Genomic DNA, 12,286 nt, shown 5'->3' on the forward strand with positions numbered 1-12,286 from the left:
AACATCCTATTAGCCCCCACATTCACAGAGCCATTAGCATTTAAATATGCAGGAGCTGTGCTCCTTTCAAAATGCCATTTTTTTTTCTCTGCTGCAAGGAGAGTTCTCTAGTTGTCATAAACAACTTTCCTTTTTTTTTTTTTTATTCAAGGACCTTTTCAAATGTCAGGGCCAATCAAACACAACACGACAGGTCCCTGGGTGGAAAAAAAAAAATACAGCTCAGAGGGCAGAGAAGAAAAGCGGACTTATCATGCATATTCATGTGGTTGGAAGGTTCAATGACTGCTGTCTCTGAGAACTGTGAGCAGTGGCAAAACAGTTTGTGTGGTAAGAGACAGCTGAAAAAAAAAAGTAAGCTTTTAACTCTTTTCTCCCCCCCCACCATGTCCAAATGTCAATGTCACAGATCCACAATGGCCAAAGCATTGTGTGCCCATGAGTGACTCCCAAAACCCCAACTCCATCTCTTTTTTTTTTTTCCTCTTTCTCTCCGTCAGCAAATTTGGGCAGAAAAGTTTTCTCTGTGATGTGAAGCTCAGCAGAATGGCAAACAAACAGAACCATCTCTCCACTGGCCAGGGCCCACTTCAGCATTTTAGACATCTCTTTCAGTTCACAGCTTGCCTAACATCAGCAGGATGGATCCTCCTGACACAAGTCTATGTCAGCTGGACTGAAATAGGGTCTCTGCCGAGACACAATGAAACCTGCCTCCTCCTCCTCCTCCTCCTCCTCCTCCTCCTCATGCCACCTCCCTCCTGAGTTGCTGAGACAGGAGAGAGTGAGCAGGAAGGAAGGAACACAAAAAGAGGAAATAAAACACAATACATGTGCCTACATATATATATATATATATATATATATATATATATATATATATATATATATATATGTGTGTGTGTGTGTGTGTGTGTATGTGTGTGGGTGTGTAATCATCTTCAGGAAACTTCCCCAGCTCGGACAGAGAGAGCTGAACGCCCCACTGGTATCTTCCTCTCTATCTGTTCCTGTCTCTCTCACTCCTTCACTTCCTGCCTCTCTTCATTAGTCTCTGTCTCTTCTCTTTGGCTGCAGCGAGGCACAGTCATCCAGGAGGACATTATTAGCTGTCAGCATTAACAACCAGCGTCGCAGCAAGAGCGGCAGCAGAGTTGGTTTCATAACAATGCTCACAGAAAGCTTCTTCTCTGCCCCGGCGAGTGGAGCAGGCAGTCAGGACAGCCTGCTGTGTGCAGATGGTGCTTTGTCTCTGCGAGTTCCTGCAAAAGTGACACACAGACACAAACGCGAGCACACATGTACATGCACACATAGTTGGACGACGGTGCCACTATTCATTCCTAATCCTCTGTGGTTCGCATGAAAGTCAATGGCAGGTGTTTAAAGCCCTGGCTCTGCCAAGTGAAGGCGGGGACGTAAGTAGGGGAAGATCAACTCCATTTTTTTTCCCCCCCTGCTGGCAAACACACACACTTTTCCATGTTGGAAAGACTGTGTATTACAACCCTGTTAGATCTCCAAACTATGCCCCTTCATCCATCTTCATCCTTCTCCTCCTCACTCCATCTATCTCTGTCCATGCTGCAGTTGTGAGCAATTAGGACGTCTATGCAGGAAAATAGCCAGTCATTAAGGAGGAGCAAGGAATCCACAGTGTGATGGGCTGTTGTTTTGTTTTTTTTGTTTTTTTTAACGCCAGGTGGGAGGCTATTAGACCCGCCAAGTGGAGTGAGCAAACTCCCATGATCATAAATACAGGGAACAGTAAACATCCTCCACAGTTCCCCCACTGCTTCCAACGGCTTTCCTACAATCATAGAACCAGTTAATAATTTAGAGAAACGCTTTTTTATGCACCCACAACTCACAGTCCTGCCTTGGGAGAACTCACAACATACATATTAATTATGTAAAAATAATACAACTTTTCTTTTACTCTTTCTATGATCTGGAAAAATCACCAAATTACTCTTTATATACATTTTTGAAAATCACTGGCCTTGAAACTTCTGATTTTCTTTTTTATTTTCTACTAAAAGGCGAACAGATTCATCCAAACAACATTGAAATAGGTGTTTGCATCTTCCCACCGAAAGATTCAGGTCTAAGAAAAGAGACAAACATCTTAAAGAATTACAAAGCTCGCACTTTGTCTTTGTTGACTCCAGCTGTTAAACACAACCATGCAAACGCTCTCAGACCCCGAAACGACGCCCTCAAAAACAGAACACGCAATGAATCTAATGCAAGGAACAGTGTTCGCTTAGTCTTAAACAGTTGATCATTTGCGAGATTCAGCAACAAAATGGAGATCCGATTCTTCCCGTTTTATGTTCGACTGTCTCGATTAAAAACCTTAATGCTCTCAAACACAGCAGTGGACTATAATTTGCTTGTTTTCTGGCCGGTACAAGCAGCTGAACTGGGAGTTAAATGCATTATTTTGGAATTGGCTAAGCTTACAAAACAAGCTTGTAAGATGCCAATGTGGCAGGACGAAGCTACAGAAGAAATAACAGGCATGAGAGTATGAAAAATGACTTGGCTACACTTGAGAGCAAACAACTGAGGATGTATTTATTTCTCCAGACTGTGTATATCATATCAGCGGTGGCAGACAAGAGTGCGTGCACCCACATATACACAAACACACACACACACACACACACACAGAGAGAGAATCAGAGTGCACTGGGTCTTTTTAAGCACGCTGGGCAAACAGGTCTTATCGCTGAGGAGAATCAGACACCTGCTGCTGTCTGGTGCGGCCCACATCCACTCTCCCAAAACTATCCTTGACAACCACAAACAAGAACGACTGACTCAGAAGCATCCGAGACACAACAGAGCATGTTGCAACAAGAGAGGGACAGGTGCAGAGAATTTGCCGAGTGCACCAATTAAACACACGGCTAAACATTTGAGACAAAACTAACGCCAGCCAGCACGAGATACAGTGCGACAGTTGTTGCAAAAAAAAACTAACCGGAGTACAACTGTTCCCTCATCACTGTAATTCCTCTGAAGCGCACAGCCCTCAATTTGCACTACATCACAGCGCAATCTTTGTTTTTGACATCAAAGCCTTAATACAATCAGAGAAGTTGTCTGAAGATCTGTGTAGCAGAAATCCTGCAGGGCCTTCTGAAACAAAGAACAATGATTTTATTTAACGAAACTCCAATCGAGACTCAATAAAATTGCAGTCGTGTCAAAATATCTGCTGGTGTAAATCCCGAATCCTCCACGCTGTGTGATTTTTCAATATGTCTGAATGACAACGGGGCTGGACATTTTCAGCCTCTTGCGGATGGCACGGTGTAATTTCACACCCATTACCCCCTCTGCACAATGCATAGCGCAATCACATGACAGTAAAATCCTCTCCAACCAACCTATGGGAACTTTTAGCAGCCGTTAGTGCTCGGGCCATTATGGGAATTCTCAGAAGAGTTCACAAGAGCTATTTCAGCAGCATCCAAATGACTGTGTTAAATGGAGTATTAGGCTCTGAGAATATGATTAACCAATTGTAATTGCTTTGCTTCTGTGACTTCAGTGCAAGTCAATGCGTGATATTCTGACTGTTTTTGTTGCCGTGCTTCTTCCTCTTCAGGAAGCAATGATGTCAACCAGAAGTACTCTGATAACGATAAACGTGAGAGGCGTTCCTCTGTCCGAAGAGAGCCACATGGCAACTGAGCGGGTGGTGAGCAAGGTAAGAGACAGCACCTGTGCTCTCGAAAACCATCATCTCTCCCTGCTTCAGTGCACTTGCTCCCCAGCTTGCCTCTCTGCTATCCAGCATGGTATAATACGGCAGACACACACAAATAAGTCCTTGCGCAGGCCTGTCGTACAGCGGATCAGCCATGTACAACAGTGCTCCCTACAAGAACAAATCATGTTCGTAATCACAGTACAATGACTCCACCAGTCACCAGGGAATATCTGTTGAGGCAAATGGGAGCCCTGATTTCCAATACAAACACATCCACACGCAAACACCACTGATAGCTGGCGTCAAGCACGGGCTCTTCGTATATCATAAATATTAAAGCCTTGATTTTGCATTTTCTTGACATTTCCCTCCTCAGCGATAAATCAAAAGGCCTGATAAGAGCTGCCATGTACATTGTGATGCTGCCTGTGATGCATTTGCCTTGAGAGGCCAGCTTTCATATTTGAACGCACGCAGGCCACAAAGACAGGAAAGGAAGTTCAACCCCCAGCGGAGTTGAGGGGGGAGGATGAGGGGAGGGGATAGGGGAGAGGCGAACAGCGAGGGCGGTGTCGGCGTGTTGCAGGTGGGACTGAAGGAGCTGGGAAGGAAAGGAAATCCCAGTGGTATCTGTTGCATCATCAGCAAAGTAGACCTCCTCAGATGATTAAATGTTTTAGTAAATGTAGCATTTCAAACACAAACATTGGATCTGGCAGGGCGCAGGCCACGGCCTGCACATCATTAACAAAGGCCTTTTCTCTGCAGGCAGGCTCCGCACTAAGTTCCCCTGCCTGTTGTGACAATGCCCACGGGGGTAGAGCAGATGTCCGTTGCCAGCAGCACATCTGCATACAGCCTCTTTCCCCACCCCTTCACTGGCCAGACAATGGAGCCGCCCTCCTCCTCCTCCTCCTACTCCTCCACTTGAAGCTTTCTTCCACTACAGCCTCCAAATGCAGTAAAAGAAAAAAAGAAAAAGGGGAGTGAGCGTAGAGAGAGAGTTGCATTTTGCGATCCAGTGCCCGCTGCGCCTGTCAAAGCTGTGAAATGGAAGGATTATCCTCCTGTTTCAAGATGTGCAGGTACTCATATGGATCAGTCAATTAATTAAACCCTCATTAATTAGTAGCCTAAGCCTCAAAGCCAAACTGGTTTGGTTGGACGCATGCTAGCAAGAACTGTTGCAAAAACTAGTAGTAAACTTTTTCATCAAACTCTTCCAGTGCACCTTAGTATTATTCAAGTTTTCAACCCTATTTTTTACAAGGAGTCTATCTACACTTTAAAAAGAAGTCCCTCATAGTTGATCTTAATTGGATATTTAATATGTTTACCACTGCCTTGTAATTGCCCAGCTCATTAGGAACTTCATAAAGCCTATTCCCACATCACATGAAGTGGAGTATCGGCTAATGTCTACTCCCACCCTCCCTTGTCCCTCCTTGCTGATGGCGCAGGGACACATGGACAAGCGATGCGAGTACAGCTTTCAAAACTATACCCCCGCTGAGGCACACACCGAAATATTTTACACCACCTTTTTGCAATAATCTTGAATCCTACCTCGACTGGATGTTTACTGAGAGTTCAAGCGTCGGCTTTGGGGGCTCCAGAAATAGCATCGCAGGCTACGCATTTCAAATTCGCTTGTTATCTCGGATTTAGATAATGATCCACCTTTGGATGACATAAAAAAAACTTAATCCTGAACGCAACGGGACAATCTCCGGCGCTGGGAAACGGTGCCCGGTGTCGTTTTTTTACGGAGGGGAAGTAGCCTCGGCTCTCGGCGTGCCTGGTTATCCTGCTGTTTACTTATACGGTTCATAAACACTCCTATTCTTTTCCTCCTGCCAGAATTGAGAGGTGTGTATCAGTTTGCTTTTCCTTTTTTTTCTCTCGCTTTTTGAGTGAGGCGGAGCCTTTGCCCACTTCTCCCTCGCACACACACGCTCACGCGGACCCGTGCGCGCGCACAGCAGATATGCCACTTCTTGCAGTTGATGGAGATGGGACGGTGGACATTTTCGAGAAAAACACATTTGAGATTGTATTATCAGTTCAGATTGTTCCTATTTTATTAGATCAAAGGACTCAGTGTGCTTTAAAAATACAACACTCACACGTGTTCATTGAGGTGTCATGTGTTGGATGAGGAAACGGTTCATTTCTTCCTCTCTGGTTTTGTATTTAAATGTGTCTTTTCACTTGATTTGATTAACTAACTTTAAATGTAAACATTCAAACTGCCACGACTTTATAAACATTAAGCCACAGCAGAATTAAAAGCTTGCGGTTAAACAAACATTGTCAAGGCTATGCCTCGGCATGCCTTTTGTTTTTATCTTTATCTTGTTTTTAAGTATTTCCATGATCTTAAAATCAAGCAGGTAAAATGTTGCTGGCTAGAATTACATTGGCTATGTTACCAGGCTCTAAGTGACTCTTTAAAGTCATATATTATTTAGATGCTATTTATTCAATTTGCTAACCATTTTTATTTTTGTAATTCGAGCTATATTGTGTTGGGTTTGTTTGATTGGTTTATCTATTTAATTTACAGTACATCTAGAAATACATTCAGAGTTACAAGCACATCAAAGATCCAGAAAACAAGCAGTTGTAGGGGAAATGTTGCTGGCTTGTGTCACGTTAGCTATGTTAAAAGGCGCTAAACAGTTGTTTGGCTAATGTTTGGATAATGTTTTGCTGCTTGACATGTTCAAAGACTAAATCTCTGACTCAATGTGTTGTTTTAAGTTAAAACCTTGATCTAAACTTATCAAATTGCTTTTATCAGTCACATTTCATATTACACCATGTCTTCTACTCTTAATACAAAAGCACCACGAGCTAATGACAGTTTTGCCACTTAACATTAGCATGAAAACAAATAATGCTAAGAAAACTAGATCAAGGGATTTGGTATTAATAGTCCCCTGTGTAGTCAGCTACTTTTAATATTAAACTACTACTCTCACCAGGCTACTCTTAGTGTTGTCTGTCTGACACCAATTGGTAGCTGTTAGCATACAGTATGTTTTTGTGACTTGTTAAGCAATTTATTTGTTTTTTAAACAATATTTTGACCAACATGGGTCAGGTGTGTCAACCACATTCATATTACTTCAATAGAAGTATGACATTACAAGGCTAATGCTAGTTTTGTCACTGGGAGTTATTTGATTACTTAGCATTAGTATACCTTTTTGTGACATGGTAAATTGTGTTGTTTTCTATCTTAAAACCTAAACTTGGTAAACAAAATTTGGTCAACCCAACCACATTTCACATTATGTTAACTAAATAATAAAGCATCACATCACAAGGCTAATGCTAGTTTTGCCAGACACTGTTTAGTCATTTGGCTAACGTAATTAGCATAATATTCCAGTTTCAGGTATATTCTGTTGTGTTTTTCTACAAGCTAATGCATGTTTTGTGAGGTGGATATTAACTGGGTAACTTAAAGGGGATGTCTGATTTCTTTGTGAAATGCCACTTAGAAACCAAACAAAAATACCATTTGGCAAGGTGTCATTATTGATTTTTTATTTGATAGACAGACAGGCAGACAGATAGACAGATAGATAGATAGATAGACCTACTGTACTCAAATGAATGTTTACACAGTTCATGCATCCTCCTCATGCCACAGGTGCAAATAGCAGCAACTGCAGCTGTTCCTTGATGTCATGCTTAAAACATGTAATCTATATTCCCCCCGTTTTCAGTTCCAGCCCCTGCAGTTGAGTGATTTTAGATCCTCCATTCATTCACACAGTAGTGCCAGGCATATAACACTGCACAGATGGTAGGGAGCATCTTTGGATTTCCTGGTCACTTCACACTACACATACGTTTCCAGCTCTACCACCAAGCTGGACTCTTTGACTGGCGCGTTTCATGAAGATAAAGAAGATCACCTCCAGCAATCGATGAATCATTTACATACTTTCTGTTCTGTATCTTGCTGCAGCTTCTGTACCGTGGTCCCTCTGTGTGTGGTCCCAGGCCTGGGGGCTCTTGGCCATGTCCTGAGAGCATCTATCCCCGTGGTCATTTTGTCTCCTGCACAATGTAACTACTGGGCATGAACCCAAACACTCCAAAGTCCGACACCATCCAACAAGGGACACCAGCGGAAGCATATGTTTGCAGGGGCAAGAGAGGGGATGGATAACAGGAGGAGGAGGAGGAGACAGAGGAAACAGTTTGAATTACTGCTGAGAGGCTGTATCTGTAAGTAAAAAAACCCAACAATTTAGATCCCCCTGACAGATAGGAAAATAAACACCCTTTAAAAACTATAATGATGTAATATCTGTCAAATTCTAATGATAAATGACCAAGTTAATGATATAGTACATTATTTAATGATGATTTGCATAATGAGTGTGTAACATGCATACATGGTGTCCTAAATTTATTAGCCATATGTGGCAGCATTATCTATTATCTCATTTTGAAGTGTTGTTTGGAATCTGCTTTATTGTTACAGATTAAATCCAAACGAAAGGCTGTGCTAATTATGCTAATTATGAGCTTATCCTCTACTGTGCTTACTGCAGGTCACTTGGTAAAACACATTGCTGTTAAAACAAATATGCACATTTAAAAGCAAATAGCATCAATTAGAAAGAGCAATTACACAAAACGCCTTAAAATAAATCTCATATTTTGTTATATTCTACAGCCACAAGCATAAAAATATATCTGCCAAATCAGTTCAGCCTTGTGGGCTACACAAGTGTTCACCAGACAAGAGTTTGATATCATATTGTTATTTGCTTTTGTTTAGTTTTTAAAGGATGTCAGTCAAGACACGCACACACCTCTAATCGGTTCACTGTACAGTGGGTATTTGAGAGGATCAGTCGTGTGCGACTGCATATTTCTGCAGAGAGACATTATTTCTTCCCTCAGTTCCTCCTGGCAGAGATCTGAGTGTTTGACCTTTTTAAAATGCAAAGCGATTCTTCTACTCCAGAGAGCGAACGGGAGGCTCATGATTGTGCTACTAAATTTGAGGGACTTAATGCAGTAACTCACAGAGAGGGAGAGCTGTTCTGCACCTGCTGAAGTCTTGACTTGGTTACGGGGATACAATAACACCTCCAAGGGTTATGTTAATCTTTAGGCGAGTTATTCTTATGCTGCTCCACTCTTTACCTCATTTGAATGAATATTTCACTGCAACCTTGAATCAGTCTCTCATGCTCAAATCACCTTATTGCATAGCATTTCCATTTGCCCGGTGCTACAGTACGTGCGCACTATAACACTCTTTGATTTACTCTCTCCAATATCAAAATAAACTGTGTATTCATTCAGCCCATACCTTCATCCATCTAGTCATCTATTCAAATCCAAAATAACCTTGTATAAATCATTATGGATCACCCAGATCCAAGATCTAAGACTATGAATTAACATTTCACATAATTTCACATCTTTTACTCCTGATTTAGCTTCAGCGCTACTACCTCATCATTATCCGCTGGAGATCATGTTGAACTGAGACTTTAACAACTCATGACACACTCTACATATGGGATATTGTAATGAGCAGCTCAGGAGAGTGTAATTTACATTTGATGATCATGTTAGATTGCTTCGAATGTGCCATTGTACCATATGAACCTACCACACTAAGTGCACATACAGTGCAGTGGGGTAGCGGAGTGTCTCTTTGCTTTTGAGATGGTACAGTACAATTCAAACAAAGCCTCGAAACACCACTCTGACTGCACTCACGTGTAATTATATTCCAATGCATTAAGCCCTCTGTCACATTCGAGGCAGCCTTTAGAAGACACCGGGATGCCTCCATTGCCTTTTATTTATGCCTCCAATAGAATGCAAATGAGGCAGATTCCCCCCTTTGACTGGAGAACAAGTGTGAAAACAGTTAATTAGACTTGTTGTGGGGTCTCCGGCTGTTTTAGTTTTCCTCCTACAGCAGGAAATATAATACTGTGAGTGTTTATGTGAGATGTTCAAACACTTTCCAAGGCTGACTACATAAACTGTAGATATGGTATGTAATGGAGCTGAAAGCAGGAAGTCATACAGTCATATCCAGAAATAACAGCAGTCTCCACATTAATCTGCAAGCTCAGAAAACACCGTCTGAAGGACGCAGAATTTAAGCTAAATATCACTTTGTTTCAGCTGCAGTTGTCTCTTCCAATTGAAGGATCATGTCAAATGTCAAATGTGACTAACCTCGCTTTTTGATTTTTTTTGTTCATCAGATTCCAGAATTTATCACCTCCTTTTGATAAACTACGAGAGACAGAGTAAAGAATCAGACTCTGTGGGGGGGGGGGGGGGGGGGGGGGTGGCCCAGCCCCTGACCTCTAAACTGGAATAGATTCATGCTTATTACCTACTGAGATTAAACGCTGGGATGTTGTGGTTATGAAGGAGAAACGTGGATGGAGCTGAGAGGTGGAGCTCCTTAAGTAGTGATGAAACACTTGGTAATATTGTGCACATGTGGTTATCCGGGCTGTAGAGCTATAAAATATGTGTTTCTTTGCACACATTCTAGTCTTCGCTCTGCTGCCCCTTATACTCTCTATATATAAATGAAACGCAAGATCATAAATCAAAAAGCCAGATTCTGCTTGAAAAACATTAACAAATTCTATTTAATCACAGCTACGATAGTTACTGTAACAAACACAGTTTCCTTCATATGAGCTAGGCATTATAAATTCATCCATCCTTGTATAAACTCATTTTCTTGCTCTCTCTCTCTCTGGTGGGATACTTGAACAAACTGCTGCTTGTAAGTCTTTGTTTACAACCAGCCTAATGTAATTATTCCCACCACCTACACACGAATTAGCATGCAAACTGTGTCTGAGGTTTGAAAAATACACGGAGGAATGTGATTTAGTGCAAGGGCAGGTCTGGTCTTCCGAGGCGGGCGCTGCTCGATGCGGGGCCAGGCAGACCTCACGGCCGCGTATAGTGGACAGGGCTGCGGCTAACTCGCTCCAAAACAGCCCAGTTTAAACGCACGTGTACAGTGCGAAGACACTCAAATACGCACCCACTGAGCTTTCTAACTGGGCTCAAGCAGGGGGACGCTTATCTCCACTGAACAAACTCCTCGAGTGATGGGAATGTTCTCAGGATGTTATCTTGTCCTCTGTGGAAACGAGATAGCCAGGCACCTTTATCACCACCTTCAGACTCTGGAGGGCCCCTGACCATTACAGCAACAAGGACCACTAGGCTGCCAGGGGACACTAACCAACTGGCAGCTTAAAAAAATAAATAAATAAAATAAATTAGCCTGCCAGGGAATTGGAAGTACTGCAAGTGGAATGACTGACAGGAGATTGGAAGGAGTCTTATAGTTTGGGCGTAGTAGCCAAAGGAGTCAACTCGAAGGCTGTTTTTGGACTTAACAGTTGCTATTTGGAAAGTGTGCTGAATGTTTGAGCGAATGTTAGACATGGGGAAAAAGTCGCGCCGCCTTAAATTCTTATTAAAAAAAACATATAAGTGCGGGGCAAAAATCAAGGAAGCTAGACATCAGTCATAATTGGCAAAAGAATAAATAGAAAGACAAATCTCTGAGACGTGCGATTTGACCGCAGCATCTCCATAGCAACTCCCTTTCAAGTCACATCTTTAATGAATAGGTAATGGACAAAATGAAAAATGCACAACTTCATGATGTCAGAACAGACGCCAAAACTAACACGAGTGTATATTAAAAAAATAAAAATTAATTAATTTAATTTTTTTTTTTTTTTAAAAAGACAGTGGGGGGTTGGGAGGGTGGGGGTTGATTTTTGTTTGATAAAAAGTGATTTTGCAGCGAACAACAGAATATGTCAAAACAGCACCGCAGCCTTTTGGAAAAGAAAACACACACGTACACACAAAGCACCATGGCAACACAAATCTTCCTTCTGTTGCTGTTATTTTGACTGTCTGGCAAATCCACCTCTTGTTTTCAAAGGTTTTTTTTTTTTTTTTTTACCTCTAACAGGTGCAAAACCTCTCAACTCAACACATCAAAGAGACACATGCACCTGCGAATAAATCACAGCAAATGGTAGGAATCCAGACTAGGGCCTCCCAACACCAAAGAGGTAGGATTCAAAGTGCCTGAGTTAATATTCATGAAGTGCAAGGCTTTGGTGGTTGAATGCTTGTTTACCGAGATGTGTCTTTTGTCCTTGGGAGAAGGTTTGATATTCCACCAAACAAGTGTATTTACATACACTTGCGGTCTTGCCACGACATGATGTGACGCAGATATCTCGCCGAACATGGCACTTAACAGCGCACGCAACCAAAACGCCGGCTGCTGGTGACTGACACGCTATTTCAGCGCGCTCTCTCCTAAGGAGTACTCTGTGAAGTATTAAAAGCCTTTGCTGCTATTCTGACGGAGCTAATGAGAGTTTCTGATTATGAAGTGTCGGTGGCTTCAGTGCGGAGGAGTTGTTCAAGTCGTGGCAAGTCCTGAGGAAAGTGGCGTCTGCAAACTGCACCCACGGGGGACAGAGGTGTCAGACAACCAGTCGAGAC

At 42.3% G+C, this 12,286-nt stretch overlaps 1 protein-coding gene across 1 annotated transcript in view; it reads right to left on the bottom strand.

Annotated features, from left to right (window-relative positions):
* LOC311500312 (C-terminal-binding protein 2-like) overlaps positions 1-5,899 on the bottom strand; it is a 66,287-nt gene extending 60,388 nt beyond the window's left edge. The window contains exon 1 of the mRNA XM_084561632.1: positions 5,291-5,899. The gene's annotated coding sequence lies outside the window, so the exon portion shown is untranslated. The remainder of the gene's footprint in view (positions 1-5,290) is intronic.
* Positions 5,900-12,286: the final 6,387 nt, after the last annotated feature.

The sequence above is a fragment of the Chelon labrosus genome, assembly GCF_963514085.1.
Source record: "Chelon labrosus genome assembly, chromosome: 15".
Taxonomy (NCBI): domain Eukaryota; kingdom Metazoa; phylum Chordata; class Actinopteri; order Mugiliformes; family Mugilidae; genus Chelon; species Chelon labrosus.